This window comes from Salvelinus fontinalis, chromosome 14 (assembly GCF_029448725.1).
Source record: "Salvelinus fontinalis isolate EN_2023a chromosome 14, ASM2944872v1, whole genome shotgun sequence".
NCBI classification, from domain to species: Eukaryota; Metazoa; Chordata; class Actinopteri; order Salmoniformes; family Salmonidae; genus Salvelinus; species Salvelinus fontinalis.
The window spans coordinates 23,400,007-23,421,006 of record NC_074678.1 but is presented as its reverse complement, the minus strand read 5'-3'; the positions used below and the strand labels follow the sequence as shown (position 1 = coordinate 23,421,006).

General features: G+C 47.4%; 1 protein-coding gene across 3 annotated transcripts in view; it reads right to left on the bottom strand.

Annotated features, from left to right (window-relative positions):
- LOC129869638 (phospholipid phosphatase 3-like) overlaps positions 1–21,000 on the bottom strand; it is a 39,447-nt gene that overhangs the window by 17,580 nt on the left and 867 nt on the right. The window contains exon 1 of one of the 3 annotated variants that reach the window (XM_055944245.1): positions 20,771–20,901. The exons of the other annotated variants lie outside the window; for them this stretch is intronic. The gene's annotated coding sequence lies outside the window, so the exon portion shown is untranslated. Of the gene's footprint in view, positions 1–20,770; positions 20,902–21,000 lie in introns of those variants that run through there. 3 annotated transcript variants of the gene reach the window in all.

The window sequence follows — 21,000 nt, the reverse complement described above, 5'->3', positions numbered from 1 at the left end:
TATGTGTGTGAGTTTGCGCGCGTGCGTTGTGTGTATGTTCCAGTCTGTTCTGGCTCATTACCATGTCACACACACACACACACACACACACACACACACACACACACACACACACACACACACACACACACACACACACACACACACACACACACACACACACACACACACACACACACACACACACACACACACACACACACACGCACACACACACACACACACACCAGGGAAAATAATTCCATATCTCCAAATCAAAGCAGTAGAACCCCTGGCCTGTTAACTGTAGCTGGAGGTTTACAGTCAGTCCTGAAGGGTTGTAAAATGTGTCAAAAATAAGAATAACATGGCTAAGTTTTGAAGCTTTTAACGCTCTGGAACATTTTTCTAATAAAAAGGTGTGTGTGTTGGAAGTGGGGGTGGGGGGGGACAGTAGCTTGAGACTATTGCTCAGACCTCTCAAACACTCAGACATAACATTTGCTATCTCACATCTCAGATGTCCTCTGATCAATCAGAAACCACTCTATTCAATTCAAAGGGCTTTATTGGCATGGGAAACATATGTTTACATTGCCAAAGCAAGTGAAATAGATAATAAAATGAACAAAATGTGCAATTATCTCTCTATCCCTCTTCTTCCTTTTTCTCTCCCTCTCCTCATCTCTGTTACATCTAATTTCTCTCTCACCCAGCTCTCTCTTTCCTTCCTTTTCCCTCTTTCGCTTCCTCTCCCTCTTCTCTTTCTCTCTGTAGACATCTGAATGGTCCAGGGCGGTAGACAGGTAGTTCACTGCAGACACCTGCACAAACACACACCAACCATGGCTGCAACTGGAGAGAGAGACTGGGACCGGGTGTCTCTCTCACACTTGTAGATAGTTATTTTAATGTACTGTTGAGTTTACTGTCAATACACACACTCTGTGAGACTTCCAGTGATCCGTATGGTAAACAGACAAGCCCATTTGAAGGACCAGAACCACCTCCCTCTCTCTCTCTATCTCTCTCTCTCCCTTCATACTGGCCTGGTCCTTGGTGGGTGGAGGGATTTACTTGCTAATAAAAAGGAGTGAAAGGAGGTGTATGGATTTTAACACACACACACACTGTCCTACACTAACCGGCCTAAGCCACTCAAAGAGAAGGGAAGCTCAAGAGTGTGAAACAGAAAACAGAAGGGGTGAGTGTGGGGGGGGGGGGGGCAGCGGACCCTCTCTGATGTCAGACCCTCTCCTCTCTGCCTTGACTGCCTGTTTATAAAAGGCTCTCTGTCCTTGCTGAATCCTCTCGCTCTCTCTCTCCCCTCCCCATCTCTCTGTCCAGTAGATGCCAGGGCTCTGTTCACAAACACAAACAGACCACACATAGCCCCAGGCCAGCAACACAATTAGACCCAACCAAATTATGAGAAAGCAAAAAGATAACTATTTGAGACACTGGAAAGAATCAACCAACAAATTGGAATGCTATCTGACGCTAAACAGAGAGTACACAGTGGCAGAATACTTGACCACTGTGACTGACCCAAAATGAAGGAAATCCTTGACTTTGTACAGACTCAGGGAGCATAGCCTTGCTATTGAGAGAGGCCGCCATAGGCAGACCTGGCTCTCAAATGAAGACAGGATACTGTATGTGCCCACTGTCCACAAAATGAGGTGGAAACTGAACTGCACTTCCTAACCTCCGGCCAAATGTAAGACCACATTAGAGACACACAGACCCACAAAGATTTTTTTTTTTAAATCCAACAATGATAAACTCCCATATCTGTTAGGCGAAATAACACAATGTGCAATCACAGCAGCAAGATTTCACAGCAGCAAGATGTGTGGCCTGTTGTAATGAGAAAAGCAGTGGAGCACAAACAACATTGTAAATATCACCAATACTTATCTGTTTATCTTCTTGCACATTGCTAAAACACTTAGCTGAGAATATAACACTTGAAATCTTTATATTTTTGAAACCTTTTTTAGCGCAATGGTCACTGTTCATTTATAATATTAATATAATAAAGCCCCTTTGAATTGAGAGAGAGAGCGAGAGAAAGGTGAAAATAAATAAATAAATAAAGACTTGGTTAAAAGGTCTTTCACTGGGTCCCATTGACAGACGACCAGGAATAGCAGAGATACAGGAGAAGGAGGGAGAGTAAGACCGAGGAGAGAACGGAGGGAAGAGGGACGTGGGGGGTTTTAGGAGCAGAGTGGTCTTTGCTCTGGGGAAAGTTTCTATTAGTCTTATCAGATTCTGTTATGCACTTGTCTCCTCTCGACAGAGAGAAGCCACAGAATACTCGTCAGAGAGAGAGAGAGAGAGAAGTGGGACAGGGGAGAGAGGGGGGTTGAGAAAAAAAAGCTGTTTATACAGATTTATGTTTCCGATTATCCAGCTTTTAATCTACTGACTACAATATGGACTAATGCCATCCACAAGTCTGTGTGTGTGTGTGTGTGTGTGTGTGTGTGTGTGTGTGTGTGTGTGTGTGTGTGTGTGTGTGTGTGTGTGTGTGTGTGTGTGTGTGTGTGTGTGTGTGTGTGTGTGTGTGTGTGTGTGTGTGTGTGTGTGTGTGTGTGTGTGTGTGTGTGAGCGAGCAAGCGAGCGAGCATATATGAGAGGGATTAGCGCCAGGTGCCTGTTTGATTGGCTTTGGGGTTCATTTTGGGGTTGCGCTCAAGAGGATGGATTCCTTTCTGAACTTCTAGTGGCACTATACATGGCTTTAGACCCAGGCAGCATTAGAACTATACCCTGCTCACTGCTCAATGACTAAAATGTAAACTAGGGGAGGGAGGGGAGGATGGGGGTGAATGGCCGGAGTTGTAGAGAAGAGGAATAGGCATTGTGATCTGCTCTAAACAGAGGATTTCCTCTCTGTCTCTCTGTCACACAGACCATGGTCAACCCTGACCGTGGAGACAGAAGGACAGGGGACAAGGATAGAGGGGAGGGGGGCTAAAGACTGTGACCCTGTTCAACCTGCTAGTCTGTTAAAGCTACACTCCTCCTCCTCCTTTTCTGTCTCTCCTCCGCATGAAGCTACTGTAGATCAGCTCAGTATTAGTGTGCATGCAACTGTGTGTGTGTTTGTGTGTGTGGTCATGACAAAGCCTTTTGTGAAAAAACTGGAGAAACTGGAGGGAATAATATGGGGAAAAGGAGGGAGAGTTCAGTAGGGTACCTGACACCTTTTTATTTTTATTTTCTTTTATTTCACCTTTATTTAACCAGGTAGGCCAGTTGAGAACAAGTTCTCATTTACAACTGCGACCTGGCCAAGATAAAGCAAAGCAGTGCGACAAAAACAACAACACAGAGTTACACATAAACCAACGTACAGTCAATAACACAAAATAAAATAAAAAATTTAAAATCTATGAAAGGTGTAGACCTTTCTGAGGAACTGAACATTCTATCTGGTCCTAATTGGCTGGTCCCATTAGCTGAGCCCTAGTTCCGCTATAGAACACTGTGTGTGTGTGTGTGTGTGACATTAAGCCATGTGTGGACCCTGAAGAACTATTGCACTTTGCAAGGTTAGAGATGTATGGTCAGGGGTCAGAAAGTGAGCTCACACGAGATCAGTGCTAGCCTGAAGTATTGTAGGCCTACCAATGACTTAAACATCTTCTCGCCACCCTTCTTTCTTTAATTAACTAGGCAAGTCAGTTGAGAACAAATTCTTACAATTGACACTGGGCCAATTGTGCACCATCCTATGGGATTCCCAATCACGTCCGGATGTGATACAGCCTTGATTTGAACCAGGGACTGTACTGATGCCTCTTACACTGAGATGCAGTGCCTTAGACCACTGCGCCACTCAGGAGCCCTTCTCATCCTTTGGATTCCTCTGTTCTCCTCATTTTCAATTCTACACCACAGCTGATCTGTGTATGAGTGTGTTTGAGAGAGCTTTGTCTACACATGCTGCTGTCACACACACACACACACACACACACACACACACACACACACACACACACACACACACACACACACACACACACACACACACACACACACACACACACACACACACACACACACACACACACACACACACACACACACACACAGAGAGAGAGAGAGAGAGAGAGAGAGACAAGCTGCTGTGTCAGCAGAGCAGTGTACAGAATGAATGGCCTCTTTTCTGCTGCAGTGAAAGGGCAGCCAGCTAGCCAGGGTAGGGGGTGCGGCTCAAACGTGCTTACACTGAGAGATTTTATTCACACCAATAAACAACCAGCTTTTTACACACAGGCACCTAATAGGACAACCCCTGGGCCAGGGGTCTTTACAGACAGGCACCTGCAAAGGAGAGCCTCTGGGGTCCTTGTTCCAGCCCCCCCCCCCCCCCCCCCCCCCCCGCCTCCCCATAGAGATGGAAAGAGGCCTCATCATTGTATCTGTGCTATTATGGCATCTGTGACAGCATGGGCAGCGCCATTGAGGCAGTCTCCATTTTGAAGTAGTCCATTTTCTTCTTCGCGGTTGGTTGATCCCTCCTGATGACCCGGTTGGAGTCACTAGGAGGGATCAGCCAATGAAGTTGGAAGTCCCATCCAGTTGACTACATTAAAATGGTGGAAACCCTCAATGGCGCTGTGCACGCTAATACTGCCTGTTGGCCACTATAGGTCTCTATCATTCTCTATGAGCTCCCCCTACCCTCTACCCCTAGTCCTTACGTGTTTTTAGATCTGAAGGAAGAGAGTAGCTGTTACATAACTCAACGTTCCCTCTAGTCTTTTCTTTGTAAGGGGAAAAACAGCTGCTTTCCATAGGATGGGGAGGCTGTGCCCAGCACGGCACTTTTGAGGCAGTGCTGCTGTGCTCAAAGTTGAAATGATTTGATCTTCCACCTGCTCCTGTGCCTGACCCCATGGGGCCTGGGGAGTCCAGCACATTTCTGCCATCATGTGAAATCTGCTTTAGGAGGGAAACCCGAGACCCCATATGACTCCAGCACCACACAAACTCCCAGAGCTATATAGAGTATAGACTATAGAGTATGGAGCCGTCTGTCAGGCCCGCTGGGCGTTTCTCTATTGTTGCTATAATGGTGTTATTACAAAGCCCTGGTCTGGAGAGGAGGGCTGGATGCCCTTTGAAACCTGATGGCTCTCCTTTCCTCTACCCCTACCTCTCTCTACCTCTACTCATTCCCCTCTCATCCTCCCCTTGTCCACCCATCCTTACCCCGAGGCCCTGATATCAGAGCACCAGAGTTCCAGCTGTCACTAAGGGCAGAGTGTACTGTAATAGCGGCTAGGGTGTCTCTATCTGGTCTAGAGATCAGGGCTGGTTTCCCAAAATCATGGTAGCACTAAGATAATCTTTCATCCATTTAGTTTAAACGGAATTAAGATAGGCCAGTTGACAGGGGTAGCAGCCCAGACCTGCTACCCCTGTCAGGAGTTATGTGTGTGTGTGTGTGTGTGTGTGTGTGTGTGTGTGTGTGTGTGTGTGTGTGTGTGTGTGTGTGTGTGTGTGTGTGTGTGTGTGTGTGTGTGTGTGTGTGTGTGTGTGTGTGTGTGTGTGTTGTGTGTGTGTGTGTGTGTGTGTGTGTGTGTGTGTGTTAAAGACAATGGGTGTTAAATCGTGGCTAGGCTGTGAATGTTTTCGGTATTGTTCTCCAGTGAAGCTGTGAGCCTGTGAGCCTCTAGTCTACAGACTTCTGTATGTAAACAGGATAGAGAGAGATAGAGATAAGGATAACAACTAAAAGCTGGATAAGACCACAGCCAAACAACAGTCTTACACAGTGTAATATACAGCCACATATCAACAAGCTCTCTGTCTCACTGCAGAATCAGACGTTTGTCCATAAAAGTCAAATTTGGAAGGTTAAGTTTAGGCACTACTTACGAATGGTTAAGGTAAGGGTTAAGGTTTGGGATAGGGTTAAAACATTACCTGGACGGATATCAAATTTCGCAGTGGATCTTGAGCGACCTGGCTGCCCATACAGCCCCCTCTGTTAGTCAGTCTCCTGTCAACTAAATGACCAGCCAATGACACTGAGGGAGGGGAGGAGTAGCTGAGATACACAAGAAGTGAGGAACTCTCTCTCAATTCAATTCAAAGGGCTTTATCAGCATGGGAAAAATATGTTTACACTGCCAAAGCAAGTGAAACAGATAAACAATCTCTCTCTCCCTCCCGCTCTCCCTTTATCTCTCCCCCTCCATCCCTCGCTATACTAGAGGACTATTAGTGCTCATTAGCGATACGATACAAAGAGTACAGACACATCAAAAGAACCATTGTTCCCCTAAACAGTGAATATCTCCCCACCCCCAGAGAGAGCGAGATAGTTAGTATTGAGGACAGAGGGGTCGGTGTGACATTGAAGAGAAGAGATGGAGAGATGAGGCCCTATCAGAGAAGGTAAGGACAGAGAGAAGGGAGAGGGAGAGACCAGAAAGAGAGACCAGAGAAAGAAACAGAAGGGGTGGTCAGATGTTTATGTGTGATGCCCACACACAGAATTCCACTTAACACACACTTGAAACCCAAACTTGAAACCCACACTTAGAACATACTGCTAAACACCCTGGAATTATAATCAAGAGTTCAACACCACTCTAAAACAGTTTGTGGGAGAAAGAGACATGCAGGATCACACACACACACAGGAGAGAAAGATGAGCGGAGGAGAGGACAGTTACAGTGAGACCTCATCCCAATTCCTATCACACAACCTGCTGCTGACAGCGCGCACAAGGGGACCGCATATGGCAAGCACAAACACACACACACACACACACACACACACACACACACACACACACACACACACACACACACACACACACACACACACACACACACACACACACACACACACACACACACACACACACACACACACGCTACCCACACAGCCAGTCCAGTCTGTCACAGTAACATATATAATGACAGCCGTGAGGTCTCAGAAACCTCAGGAGTGTATCATTATCATCTAGCCATACAACCCATAGTCTCACACACCAACTGTGTGCGATGTACTTATATATATTTTTTTAACTAAGCAAGTCAGCCAAGAACAAATTCTTATTTACAATGAGGGCCTACCCCGGCCAAACCCTAACACGATTGTGCGCCGCCCTATGGGACTCCCAATCACAGCTGGTTGTGATACAGCCTGGAATCAAACCAGGGTCTGTAGTGACACCTCTAGCACTGAGATGCAGTGCCTTAGAACGCTGTCCCACTCGGGAGCCCTAAAAGTGGTAGTTCCACTGGAGCCATTATACCCAGTAGTCAGAGACCAACTGGCTGTTTAAGGGACACACATCAGCCTGGCCATGGTGCCACAGTAGCTTATTAACATGCACACAGTCCGGGTGCCCTATATGAAGGTTGGTGTAGTCAACATGCAAGGATCTCAATCTACTGTAGTTATGCAACCCAGTACATTTCTGGAGCTAGAGCCTCAGGAGCTGCCTCACCTATGTAGCTCAGTTGGTAGAGCATGGCAATTGTAACGGCAGGGTAATGGGTTTGATTCCCGGGACCACCCATACATAAAATATATGCACGCATGACTGTAAGTGGCTTCGGATAAATGCATTTGCTAAATGGCATATATTACACAACACAGGGTCTGAATAGAGAAGCAATCCACACCCATAGGCCAAACCATATAGCAACTATCCCAGGATATCACAATACCAAACCAGAAATGCCCTATACATGATATGAACCATGTTCACATGCCTGACTGTATCAATGCACAGAACTGTAAATGAATGGAGCAAGGGGAGCATGTGTGCACAATGTGTGTATACAGTAAATGTCAGGCATAGTACTGCAGACCTCTTCTCTCACCATAACCTTTGTGTAACGGTCCTGACCTGTTTTATGTTGTTTTTTATGTGTTTATGGTCAGGGCATGTGTTTTGGGTGGGCAGTCTATGTTATCTGTTTCTATGTTGGTTTTGGGTTGCCTGGTATGGCTCTTGATTAGAGGCAGGTGGTTTGCGTTTTCCTCTAATTAAGAGTCATATTTAGGTAGGGCGTTCTCACTGTTTGTTTGTGGGTGATTGTCTCCTGTGTCGTGTAATGTATGTACCATACGGGACTGTTTGGCTGTTCGTTTTCGTTTCGATGTCGTCTGTTTCCTGTCCGTGAGTTTACGTGTAGTTATGTAAGTTTATGTTCAGGTTTCGTTGACTTCGTTTTCTTGTTTTGTAAAGTTGAAAGTGTTTTGTTTTTCGTGTTGCCATCATCATCGTGTTAAATAAAAAGATGGCTTATTTCCCTGAAGCTGCATTTTGGTCTGATGATCCTTCTCCCCTCTCCTCGTCTGAGGATGAGGAGAGCGACAGCCGTTACAGAATCACCCACCACGCTAAGACCAAGCGGCAAGGGAAAGCTCGACGGGAAAACAAGGATTTCTGGACTTGGGAGCAGATAATGAATGGAGAAGGTCCCTGGGCTAAGGCAGGAGAGAATCGCCGCTCTCAGGAAGAGAGGGAGGCAGCTAAAGCCCAGGAGCGGTGGTTTGAGGAGGCAGCAAGGAGACGTGGCTGGAAGCCCGAAAAGCCAGGGGAGCAGCTGGAGGCACTGGGGAGAGCAGAGGCTACCGGAGAGAGGAACCGGAGCTATGAGGGAACGCGTCTGGCACGGAAGCCCAAAAAGCCCGTAAGTAATTCCCAAAAATTTCTTGGGGGGGGGCTAGGAGGTAGTGGGCCTAGGGCAGGTAGGAGACCTGCGCCCACTTCTCAGGCTTACCGTGGAGAGCGGGAGTACGGGCAGGCGCCGTGTTACGCAGTAGAGCGCACGGTGTCTCCTGTACGAGTGCATAGCCCAGTGCGGGTTATTCCACCTCCCCGCACTGGTAGGGCTAGATTGGGTATTGAGCCAGGTGTCATGAGGCCGGCTCAACGCGTCTGGTCTCCAGTGCGTCTCCTCGGGCCGGCATACATGGCACCTGCCTTACGCATGGTTTCCTCGGTTCGCCTACATAGCCCGGTGCGGGTTATTCCACCTCCCCGCACTGGTCGGGCAACCGGGAGTATTCAACCAGGTAAGGTTGGGCAGGCTCAATGCTCAAGAGTGCCAGTACGTCTCCACGGTCCGGTATTTCCGGCGCCACCTCCCCGCCCCAGCCTAGTACCTACAGTGTCTACACTACGCACTAGGCTACCAGTGCGTATCCTGAGCCCTGTTCCTCCTCCACGCACTCTCCCTGTAGTGCGTGTATCTAGCCCGGTGCCTCCAGTTCCGGCACCACGCACTAAGCCACCTGTGCGTCTCCAGAGCCCTGAACACACTGTATCTTCTCCCCCTACTAATCCTGATGTGCTTGTCCTCAGCCCGGTGTCACCAGTGCCGGTACCTCGCATCAGGTATAGAGTGGGCTTTGAGAATGCAGTGTGCCCTGTCCCTGCTCCCCGCACTAGTAGGAAGGTGCTTATCCTTAGCCCGGTGCCTCCAGTTCCGGCACCACGCACCAGGTCTACAGTGCGCCGTATCCGGCCAGAGCCATCCGTCTCCCCAGCGCCATCTGAGCCATCCGTCTCCCCAGCGCCATCTGAGCCATCCGTCTCCCCAACGCCATCTGAGCCATCCGTCTCCCCAGCGCCATCTGAGCCATCCGTCTCCCCAGCGCCGTCTGAGCCATCCGTCTGCCAGGAGCCTGCAAAGCCGCCCGTCTGCCATGAGCCTGCAAAGCCGCCCGTCTGCCATGAGCCTACAGAGCCATCCGCCAGACAGGAGCCGCTAGAGCCGTCAGCCAGACAGGAGCCGCTAGAGCCGCCCGCCAGACAGGATCTGCCAGAGCCGCCAACCAGACAGGATCTGCCAGAGCCGCCAACCAGACAGGATCTGCCAGAGCCGCCAACCAGACAGGATCTGCCAGAGCCGCCAACCAGACAGGATCTGCCAGAGCCGCCAGCGAGCCATGAGCAGCCAGAGCCGTCAGAGAGCCATGAGCAGCCAGAGCCGTCAGAGAGCCATGAGCAGCCAGAGCCGTCAGAGAGCCATGAGCAGCCAGAGCCGTCAGAGAGCCATGAGCAGCCAGAGCCGTCAGAGAGCCATGAGCAGCCAGAGCCGTCAGAGCGCCATGAGCGTCGAGAGCCGTCAGAGCGCCATGAGCGTCGAGAGCCGTCAGCCTGCCATGAGCGTCGAGAGCCGTCAGCCTGCCATGAGCGTCGAGAGCCGTCAGCCTGCATAGACCTGCCAGAGTCCCTCAGCCAGGATCTGCCAGAGTATATCAGCCGGGACCTGCCCCTTGTCCCGGTGTTGCCCCTTGTCCCGGTGCTGCCCCTTATCCCGGTGCTGCCCCTTGTCCCGGTGCTGCCCCTTGTCCCGGTGCTGCCCCTTATCCCGGTGCTGCCCCTTATCCCGGTGCTGCCCCTTGTCCCGGTGCTGCCCCTTGTCCCGGTGCTGCCCCTTGACCCGGTGCTGCCCCTTGTCCCGGTGCTGCCCCTTGTCCCGGTGCTGCCCCTTCTCCCGGTGCTGCCCCTTGTCCCGGTGCTGCCCCTTGTCCCGGTGCTGCCCCTTCTCCTGGTGCTGGCCGTTTATTTAGGGGATGTGAGTTTTAGGGTGGTCATTGGGAGGGGAAGACAGAAGCAGGGAGTGACTATGGTGGTGTGGAGACAGCGTCCTGAGCCGGAGCCACCACCGTGGTCAACTGCCCACCCAGACCCTCCCCTGGACTTTGTGCTGGTGCGCCCGGCGTTCGCACCTTGAGGGGGGGGTTCTGTAACGGTCCTGACCTGTTTTATGTTGTTTTTTATGTGTTTATGGTCAGGGCATGTGTTTTGGGTGGGCAGTCTATGTTATCTGTTTCTATGTTGGTTTTGGGTTGCCTGGTATGGCTCTTGACTAGAGGCAGGTGGTTTGCGTTTTCCTCTAATTAAGAGTCATATTTAGGTAGGGCGTTCTCACTGTTTGTTTGTGGGTGATTGTCTCCTGTGTCGTGTAATGTATGTACCATACGGGACTGTTTGGCTGTTCGTTTTCGTTTCGATGTCGTCTGTTTCCTGTCCGTGAGTTTACGTGTAGTTATGTAAGTTTAAGTTCAGGTTTCGTTGACTTCGTTTTCTTGTTTTGTAAAGTTGAAAGTGTTTTGTTTTTCGTGTTGCCATCATCATCGTGTTAAATAAAAAGATGGCTTATTTCCCTGAAGCTGCATTTTGGTCTGATGATCCTTCTCTCCTCTCCTCGTCTGAGGATGAGGAGAGCGACAGCCGTTACACTTTGCAGCATAATACAGCTATATACAGAGGAGAAATGAGTGGGGGTGTATATATAATTATCTCTAGATTATATATTAGATTACATATAATCTTGTCATTCCAATAATGGTTTATCTCTTCTCTCCTGAAGTATACAGCCCTGTAAACATATCGGTAGTCTGTGTCCCTGTGAGTATAAACACAGCTCCTCTCCCCATATCAGCCTAATGATTCCCACTCCCGTAAAGGGCTATAATACTGTCTGCAGCTGTAAAATTGGGGTTGTAATACTTCACTGTAAACACAACTGTGTTTGGTCTACAGGAGAATAAACAGCACCGGACACAACAATTAACCCTAAGTACGTGTTTGTTTTTTGTGTTTGTCTATGTCTCTGTGTGTGTGTGTGTGTGTGTGTGTGTGTGTGTGTGTGTGTGTGTGTGTGTGTGTGTGTGTGTGTGTAATAAGCTCTCACAGTCTCACTGCAGAATCAGATGTTTGCCCATAAACGTCAAATTTTGAAGGTTAAGTTTAGGCATTAATTCCAACTGGTTAAATTAAGGGTTTGGGATAGGGTTAAAGGCCCAGTGCAGTCAAAAAAATCGGGATATCTCCCTGTGTTTTATATTCAGTATTTGCACACTATGAGGTAAAATAATACTGTGAAATCGTGAAAATTAAGAAGTCCTTCCCCCCTCCATCCTTTGACTTATCTTAAATAAGTCTATATAACATACTGTCGTTGTTAGAATTTTAATATCACAAACAAAACTATAACCAGTTTTAGGGGGGGGGGGGGGGGGGATGTCCTTTTTTGAATGTTTTCCACGTTGCCCCTCCTTCTCCCAACATTTGAAGGTGCCGTGCCCAATTGATAATCACCCCGATAATTCCTCGAAAACGAACCTAAACTATACCGCAACTAATTTCACAAATATAACCACAGATTAAATAAATGAAGTATGATGGAAGAGAATGGGTGAGTTGATGAGCGAGTAGCAGCGAACAATGCATAATTATGTAATCACCAATTGTGAATGAAGAACAGGGCGAGCCACTCTATTGTATTGATCTACTAATTATAATCTCTAAATGATATGTACCCTATATCAGTCCACCAAATCCAAGCAGTCTTATCAGTCCACTCTGGCCTACTTGTAGTAACAGTGAGAGTGTGCACAATTTACAATGGCAAGAAGACCAGACGAATGGATGCACATGCTGTGTTAGCGTTGCTGCAAAATCTGAATGAAAACGACTCAGATGGTGGGGACGTTGCACACTGATCAGGTGCACGTGCCACCACCTAATGAAATGGGGAGACAGCAGAGAGGAAGGGACAGCACTGTTTGGATAGAACAAGCCGGTAACAATGCTAAGGGCCAATTATCAGACAGAAATGTCATCACTGACTGTGCGTCTTCGTGGTTGGGGTATTTCTTTTTATTTGGTTGTTATAAAGAGAAACTGTTACCGCATTCCAACACGACTTTCTGTTTCATAGTTGTAACAAAGGCACTCCACAAATAACATTTATTAAACACTTGAAGTTGTGTTTTTCCTTTTTACATATAGCCTACGGAAACATAAACTAAAGAAAATGCCGTGTTATTTGAAATGAATAAAAAATCGTCATATTCTAATGTTACCTAAGACCTTCATAAACACAACCAAATCATTATTTTTGCCAACATAAAATGTATGAATTACACTGTTAGAATGTTGCAGTCAGAATGACTGCTCATTAGCTTGAAGGGGAGTCCCTTGAGGCCCAGCGGTTCTAGTGTTAAAACCCCCAAATAAAAAATGATGTCTAGCACTGGGATTGAACCTGGACGGACGTCTAATTTCGCAGTGGATCTTGCGCGACCTGGCTGGTGTGTGTGTGTGTGTGTGTGTGTGTGTGTGTGTGTGTGTGTGTGTGTGTGTGTGTGTGTGTGTGTGTGTGTGTGTGTGTGTGTGTGTGTGTGTGTGTGTGTGTGTGTGTGTGTGTGTGTGTGCAATAAGCTCTCACAGTGTGTTTACAGTTGCCATGTGAGCCACCTATGGTTAGATTAGTCATCCATCCAACAGGCCCCTGGCAAACACTAGCCCTAACAGCCTGCCTTGTAGCCCACTCACGCTAGGCCCAGCTACATCTATAACTCATTACTACCACAGACCCAACACATTCCTCCCTCTACAGCACAGGTGTCAAACTCATTCCACGGAGGGCCGAGTGTCTGCGGGTTTTCGCTCCTCCCTTGTACTTGATTGATGAATTAACATCACTAATTAGTTAGGAACTCCCCACACCTGGTTGTCTAGGGCTTTATTGAAAGGAAAAACCAAAAACCTGCAGACACTAGGCCCTCCGTGGAATGAGTTTGACACCCCTGCTCTACAGGGTCCCACTCACACCATCACTCCACTGATTGGAGGGAGAGGGAGGAGGGGAGGAGGGAGATGGCAGAGTGGAAATGGGGTTACATGGAGGTAGAGAGAGGGAGAGGGAAGAGGGGGGAGCCGGAGGTAGAGGGATGTGAAAAGGAGGGTGGAAGGGCTGGAAAGTGGACGGGATTATGTTTCACAGCAAAGTGAGCCACACCTACGTCCGACCGACACTACCTTTCCGTTTCCCACCCTTTCCTGAGTGCCCCCTACACACACACACACACACACACACACACACACACACAATTACACCAGATGTCACTTCAAGAGAGGTCGGTACTGCTGGCTGATGAGGAATGTAAGAAATTCTGGAAAATATTTATAGAGCCGGTTAGTCAGTCAGAGTAAAGTGGCTGAAAAAGTAGATGTACAGGTAACTGCCAAATTAAAGGAAACACCAATATAAAGTGTATTAATAGGGCGTTGGGCCACCACGAACCAGAACAGCTTCAATGCACCTTGGCATAGATTCTACAAGTGTCTGGAACTCTATTGAAGGGATGCAACACCCTTCTTCCACAATAAATTCCATAATTTGCTGTTTTGCTGATGGTGGTGGAAAATGCTGTCTTAGGCGCCGCTCCAGAATCTCCCATAAGTGTTGGATTGGGTTGAGATCTGGTGACTGAGATGGCCATGGCATACGGTTTACATCATTTTCATGCTCATCAAACCATTCAGTGACCACTCGTGCCCTATGGATGGGGGCATTGTCATCCTATACAGGCATAGCCATGGTAGTCAAAATAATGGCCTGCCCAACATTTTTATACATGACCCTTAGCATGATGGGATGTTAATTTCTTAATTAACTCAGGAACCACACCTGTGTGAAAGCACCTGCTTTCAATATACTTTGAATCCCTCATTTACTCAAGTGTTTCCTTTATTTTGGCAGTTACCTGTACTTTATACCAGAGGAGGTGGAGTACTGGGTTAGCTTTTTCAAGCAGAAATTTGCATCCTGTAGCTCTAACTCCAAAAAGTTCTGGGATACTGTAAAGTCCATGGAAAACAAGAGCACCTCCTCCCAGCTGCCCACTTCACTGAGGCTAGGTAATACGGTCACCACTGATAAGTCCGTGATAATCGAAAACTTCAACAAACATTTCTCAATGGCTGGCCATGCCTTCCTCCTGGCGACTCCAACCTTGGCCAACAGCCCCGCCCCCCCCGCTGCTACTCGTCCAAGCCTCCCCAGCTTCTCCTTTACCCATATCCAGATAGCAGATGTTCTGAAAGAGCTGGAAAACCTGGACCCATACAAATCAGCTGGCCTTGACAATCTGGACCCCCTATTTCTGAAACTGTCCGCCGCCATTGTCGCACCCCCTATTACCAGCCTGTTCAACCTCTCCTTCGTATCATCTGAGATCCCCAAGGATTGGAAAGCTGCCGCGGTCATCCCCCTCTTCAAAGGGGGAGACACCCTGGACCCAAACTGTTACAGACCTATATCCATCCTGCCCTGGCTATCTAAGGTCTTCGAAAGCCAAGTCAACAAACAGATCACTGACCATCTCGAATCCCACCGTACCTTCTCCGCTGTGCAATCCGGTTTCCGAGCCGGTCACGGGTGCACCTCAGCCACGCTCAAGGTACTAAACGATGTCATAACCGCCATCGATAAAAGACATTACTGTGCAGCCGTCTTCATCGACCTGGCCAAGGCTTTCGACTCTGTCAATCACCATATTCTTATCGGCAGACTCAGTAGCCTCGGTTTTTCTAATGACTGCCTTGCCTGGTTCACCAACTACTTTGCAGACAGAGTTCGGTGTGTCAAATCGGAGGGCATGTTGTCCGGTGCTCTGGCAGTCTCTATGGGGGTACCACAGGGTTCAATTCTCGGGCCGACTCTTTTCTCTGTATACATCAATGATGTTGCTCTTGCTGCGGGCGATTCCCTGATCCACCTCTACGCAGACGACACCATTCTGCATACTTCCGGCCCTTCCTTGGACACTGTGCTATCTAACCTCCAAACGAGCTTCAATGCCATACAACACTCCTTCCGTGGCCTCCAACTGCTCTTAAACGCTAGTAAAACCAAATGCATGCTTTTCAACCGTTCGATGCCTGCACCCGCACGCCCGACTAGCATCACCACCCTGGACGGTTCCGACCTAGAATATGTGGACATCTATAAGTACCTAGGTGTCTGGCTAGACTGCAAACTCTCCTTCCAGACTCATATCAAACATCTCCAATCCAAAATCAAATCTAGAGTCGGCTTTCTATCCCGCAACAAAGCTTCCTTCACTCACGCCGCCAAACTTACCCTAGTAAAACTGACTATCCTACCGATCCTCGACTTCGGCGATGTCATCTACAAAATAGCTTCCAATACTCTACTCAGCAAACTGGATGCAGTTTATCACAGTGCCATCAGTTTTGTTACTAAAGCACCTTATACGACCCACCACTGCGACCTGTATGCCCTAGTCGGCTGGCCCTCGCTACATGTTCGTCGTCAGACCCACTGGCTCCAGGTCATCTACAAGGCTATGCTAGGTAAAGTGCCGCCTTATCTCAGTTCACTGGTCACGATGGCTACACCCACCCGTAGCACGCGCTCCAGCAGGTGTATCTCACTGATCATCCCTAAAGCCAAAACCTAATTTGGACGCCTTTCCTTCCAGTTCTCTGCTGCCTGCGACTGGAACGAATTGCAAAAATCTCTGAAGTTGGAGACTTTTATCTCCCTCAACAACTTTAAAAATCTGCTATCCGAGCAGCTAACCGATCGCTGCAGCTGTACATAGTCCATCTGTAAACTACCCACCCAATTTACCTACCTCACCCCCCATACTGCTTTTATTTATTTACTTTTCTGCTCTTTTGCACACCAGTATCTCTTCTTGCACATGATCATCTGATGATTTATCACTCCAGTGTTAATCTGCTAAATTGTAATTACTCGATTTATTGCCTACCTCATGCCTTTTGCACACATTGTATATAGATTCTCTTTTTTTTCTACCATGTTATTGACTTGTTTATTGTTTACTCCATGTGTAACTCTGTGTTGATGTCTGTTCACACTGCTATGCTTTATCTTGTCCAGGTCGCAGTTGCAAATGAGAACTTGTTCTCAACTAGCCTACCTGGTTAAATAAAGGTGAAATAAAAATAAAAAAAATAAAAAATTAGATGTATGTGACTGAATGGGTTAAAGCTAGAATGTGAAACTGCTGTAATATAATGTAATGCTATAGGTCTTAATGGGATGTAGAGACGAGGGTTAATGCTAACAGCAGCTATAGGAGTATAACACTAGCATAGGGCGATTCCCGCGGGCTGAAAGGCTACTCTCTCATCTCCCACAGAGACTGACTTCAGGTCAGACTGCACATAAAAACAATTTTCATGTTCAGCTAATGGTAACACGGTAACAGGGCTGATATCTCACTCAGCTGCATTTCGAAATTAACAGGAGATGTGTCTCTGCTCAAATGAATAAGATTGGCCGCTATAGAGACCTTTACTTAGCATTGACTTTCACTCTTTGTTGCTTTCTGAGCAACCAACTGGAGAAGAAGTCAGAGTGGAGAGGAGAGAGGGGGAGGACTTGAATTTATATTCTGAGAAAGACGCCAACCTTGAATAGCTTCCCAGCTCTAGTCCGAACACACAGTCACACACAGACACACACAGCACTCTAGTCCCATTGTGCAGCTGTAGAGCAGAGCTGAGGTGAGGTCTGTTTTTAGAAGTGTTGTTTCCTAAAGAGCACAGCGTCTCTCTACATAAACATGTCTTCTAAAAAACATCCGCAATCTCCACTCTCCCACAGCTCCGGGACGCTGTGTGTGTGTGTGTGTGTGTGTGTGTGTGTGTGTGTGTGTGTGTGTGTGTGTGTGTGTGTGTGTGTGTGTGTGTGTGGGTGTGTGTGTGTGTGTGTGTGTGTGTGTGTGTGTGTGTGTGTGTGTGTGTGTGTGTGTGTGTGTGTGTGTGTGTGTGTTTGTGTGTGTGTGTGTGTGTTATGCTAATCAGCAGATACTGTTTGTGTCCAACTGCCAGGATGGGATTAACCCTCCATAGTAAATCTGTCTGTCTCAATTCCTCTCTGTGCTGCTGTTCTCTCTGGCAGTATGGGATTATCTCTCCACAGTAAATATGTCTGTCTCAATTCCTCTCTGTGCTGCTGTTCTCTCTGGCAGTATGGGATTATCTCTCCACAGTAAATATGTCTGTCTCAATTCCTCTCTGTGCTGCTGTTCTCTCTGGCAGTATGGGATTATCTCTCCACAGTAAATCTGTCTGTCTCAATTCCTCTCTGTGCTGCTGTTCTCTCTGGCAGTATGGGATTATCGCTCCACAGTAAATATGTCTGTCTCAATTCCTCTCTGTGCTGCTGTTCTCTCTGGCAGTATGGGATTATCGCTCCACAGTAAATATGTCTGTCTCAATTCCTCTCTGTGCTGCTGTTCTCTCTGGCAGTATGGGATTATCGCTCCACAGTAAATATGTCTGTGTCAATTCCTCTCTGTGCTGCTGTTCTCTCTGGCAGTATGGGATTATCTCTCCATAGTAAATCTGTCTGTCTCATTCCCTCTCTGGGCTGCTGTTCTCTCTGGCAGTATTGAAGCTGATGTATTAGCTTAGATTTACCCAAGAGTAACAGGAGGGTCTATAGACTGTCTGCCTAGATGGTGTTCACCAGCAGACTTCATGTGTTGGAGGAGTGGTAGGTACTCTGTTGGATCCCTGAAGTTCTCCTGCCACGAACACACACACACACACACACACACACACACACACACACACACACACACACACACACACACACACACACACACACACACACACACACACACACACACACACACACACACACACACACACACACACACACACACACACACACACACACACACACACACACACACACACACACACACACAGACACACACACACACAAACAGACACACACGGGTGAGGGCAAAGTCCATTCATAATCACACATTCTTCAAGTCCTCTGCAAACGCGCATTCCTCCTTACCCCTTTCATTCCCCCTGATAGCCCCTCTCTATCTCCTCTCCTTAGTCACTAGATCCATCCCCCTCTACATCCCTCCCTCCCTTACCCACACTAAACCAGGCCATCGAATCAATAAAAGACAGCTTGTCTGTGTTTAGAATCACAAAGAGAGTATGTGTATGAGTGTGTGTGTTGACAACAAGCACAATGCGCCCAAGCCTGTGTTTGTAAAGCGGAGGAAGTTGGTTTGTGGAGGAAATCTACTCCACATGGATTCAAAGACTGTCACAGAGTTTATATGAAACAGTGTTTCTGTTTCGGAGTTTATATGCTGGAGATGAAACACTGGAATGCCTCCAGCATATAAACTCCGAAACAGAAACACTGTTTCATATAAACTCTGTGACAGTGTGTCTGAGATGTTTTAATAAGCACACTAATAGAAATATAAACTCGCTGGAAAATGGTGTCTGACATTTGTAGCTGTTTCTAGACAGGGTGATGCTTGTGAAGAAACTGGGACTTTATCTCTACTATATATGATCAAGCTTGTCTTGTGAGGGTAAAAACTATAGAACTGTTACTGTTATTTTGCCTTCCCTAATCTCTCTGTCGCTCTTTCTGTCTGTCTCTCTCCCTCTATCTCTCGCTCTCTCTCAGAGCACAGCGCTGGGTTTACAGTGAAGAGGCATTCCCCCTGCCTCACAACACAAATGTTTAAGCAATTACTCCACGCATTCCCCGTAGAGAGAGAGAGATGGGTTGGCATTGTTCAAACGAGCCATCATCACCTCAGACAAACAAACACAAACACACACCATTGCCTTGCCTGACCTGTATCAATGCTGCATGTCCTATAATGAATGTCTGACATTTGTAGCTGTTTCTAGACAGAGTGGTGCTTGTGAAGAAACTGGGACTTTATCTCTCCTATATCAGATTGTCTTGCGAGGGCAAAAACGATAGAACGGTTACTGTTCTCTTTCACCTTTTAATCTCTCTCTGTTGCTCTTCTTTCTCTCTCTCTCTCTCTCTTTGCACACCACTGGGCTTACAGTGAAGAGGCATATCCCCCTGCCTCACAACACAAATGTTTAAGCAATTACTCCACGCAGAGAGAGAGAGAGAGAGAGAGAGAGAGAGAGAGAGAGAGAGAGAGAGAGAGAGAGAGAGAGAGAGAGAGAGAGAGAGAGAGAGATGATCTGGGGGGCAGCTGAAGGAGATTTGCTGTAGGGTTGTGGGAGAGAACGTGTAAAGAAAGAGAGAAAAGGGGGGAATGAGAGATAAAGAAAGAAGGAGATGGCTGGCATTGTTCAAACAAGCCATCATCACCTCAGTCAAACAAACACAAACACACACCATTGCCTTGCCTGACCTGTATCAATGCTGCATGTCCTATGATGAATGTATAATGAATTGGATTAGCACTCCAGAGCATAATCACAATCTATGTTCCATTTATATTTATATTCCAATTCCAATTGCACACCATTCCTGTTCTCTAGTCCTGTTTCATACCATTCCTGTTCTCTCGATGGAAAGGCAGCTCAAGAGGGTAATAGCGGCAATAAGGGTAACAGGTGGGAGGGGAAAACGTTGTGGAGAGGGGCTGGCAGGCTATTTAAGGGGCAGTAAAATGGTAAAGTTGCAGCACTTCAAAACATCTCCAACATCTCTCACCCCTGGACACACGCACACGCACGCGCACACACGCGCACGCACACACGCACGCACGCACGCACGCACGCACACACACACACACACACACACACACACACACACACACACACACACACACACACACACCTTCCCACTGTTAATTGGGATAATATAATATCCAATTCTACAAACATTTATGAACAATTTCACTTAAATTGCAACTAAATACATTGAGTAGGTTTATTCTCATAGATTATTTTTCAGTCAGAAAGTGGTCTTTAGGGAACCATAATAACCTGTTTGACCACTTCACATCACGTCAACCACAGTGTGTTCTCTCACTCTCTCAGCGGCACTTAAAACAGAGTCCCATGGTCCTGGTTCTCACCGTCTGACATCTATTTTACGGTCTGATCACGTTAACGATAAGCGTGTTAGGTGGACATGTTGCCAGTTGTTAACATATTCAATTATTTTTTAATATAGTAGGCCTAACCTGTCCCTCTGTGGAAATGTTGTCGTTGTGTCCTCTCTGACTCCCGCTCTCTCTCTGCTCAGGGCGGCGTATCCACTCCAGCCGCATCTCCCCCTCTCTCTCTCGCTCTGTTGTAACACACTCTGGCAGAGTGGTTCTGTTTTCATTTTTTACTAATAACACACTACCGCACCATGGTGGTGAGCGCCGTGGTATGCATTCTGGCCACACCCTTTAAAGTGTTAAATATG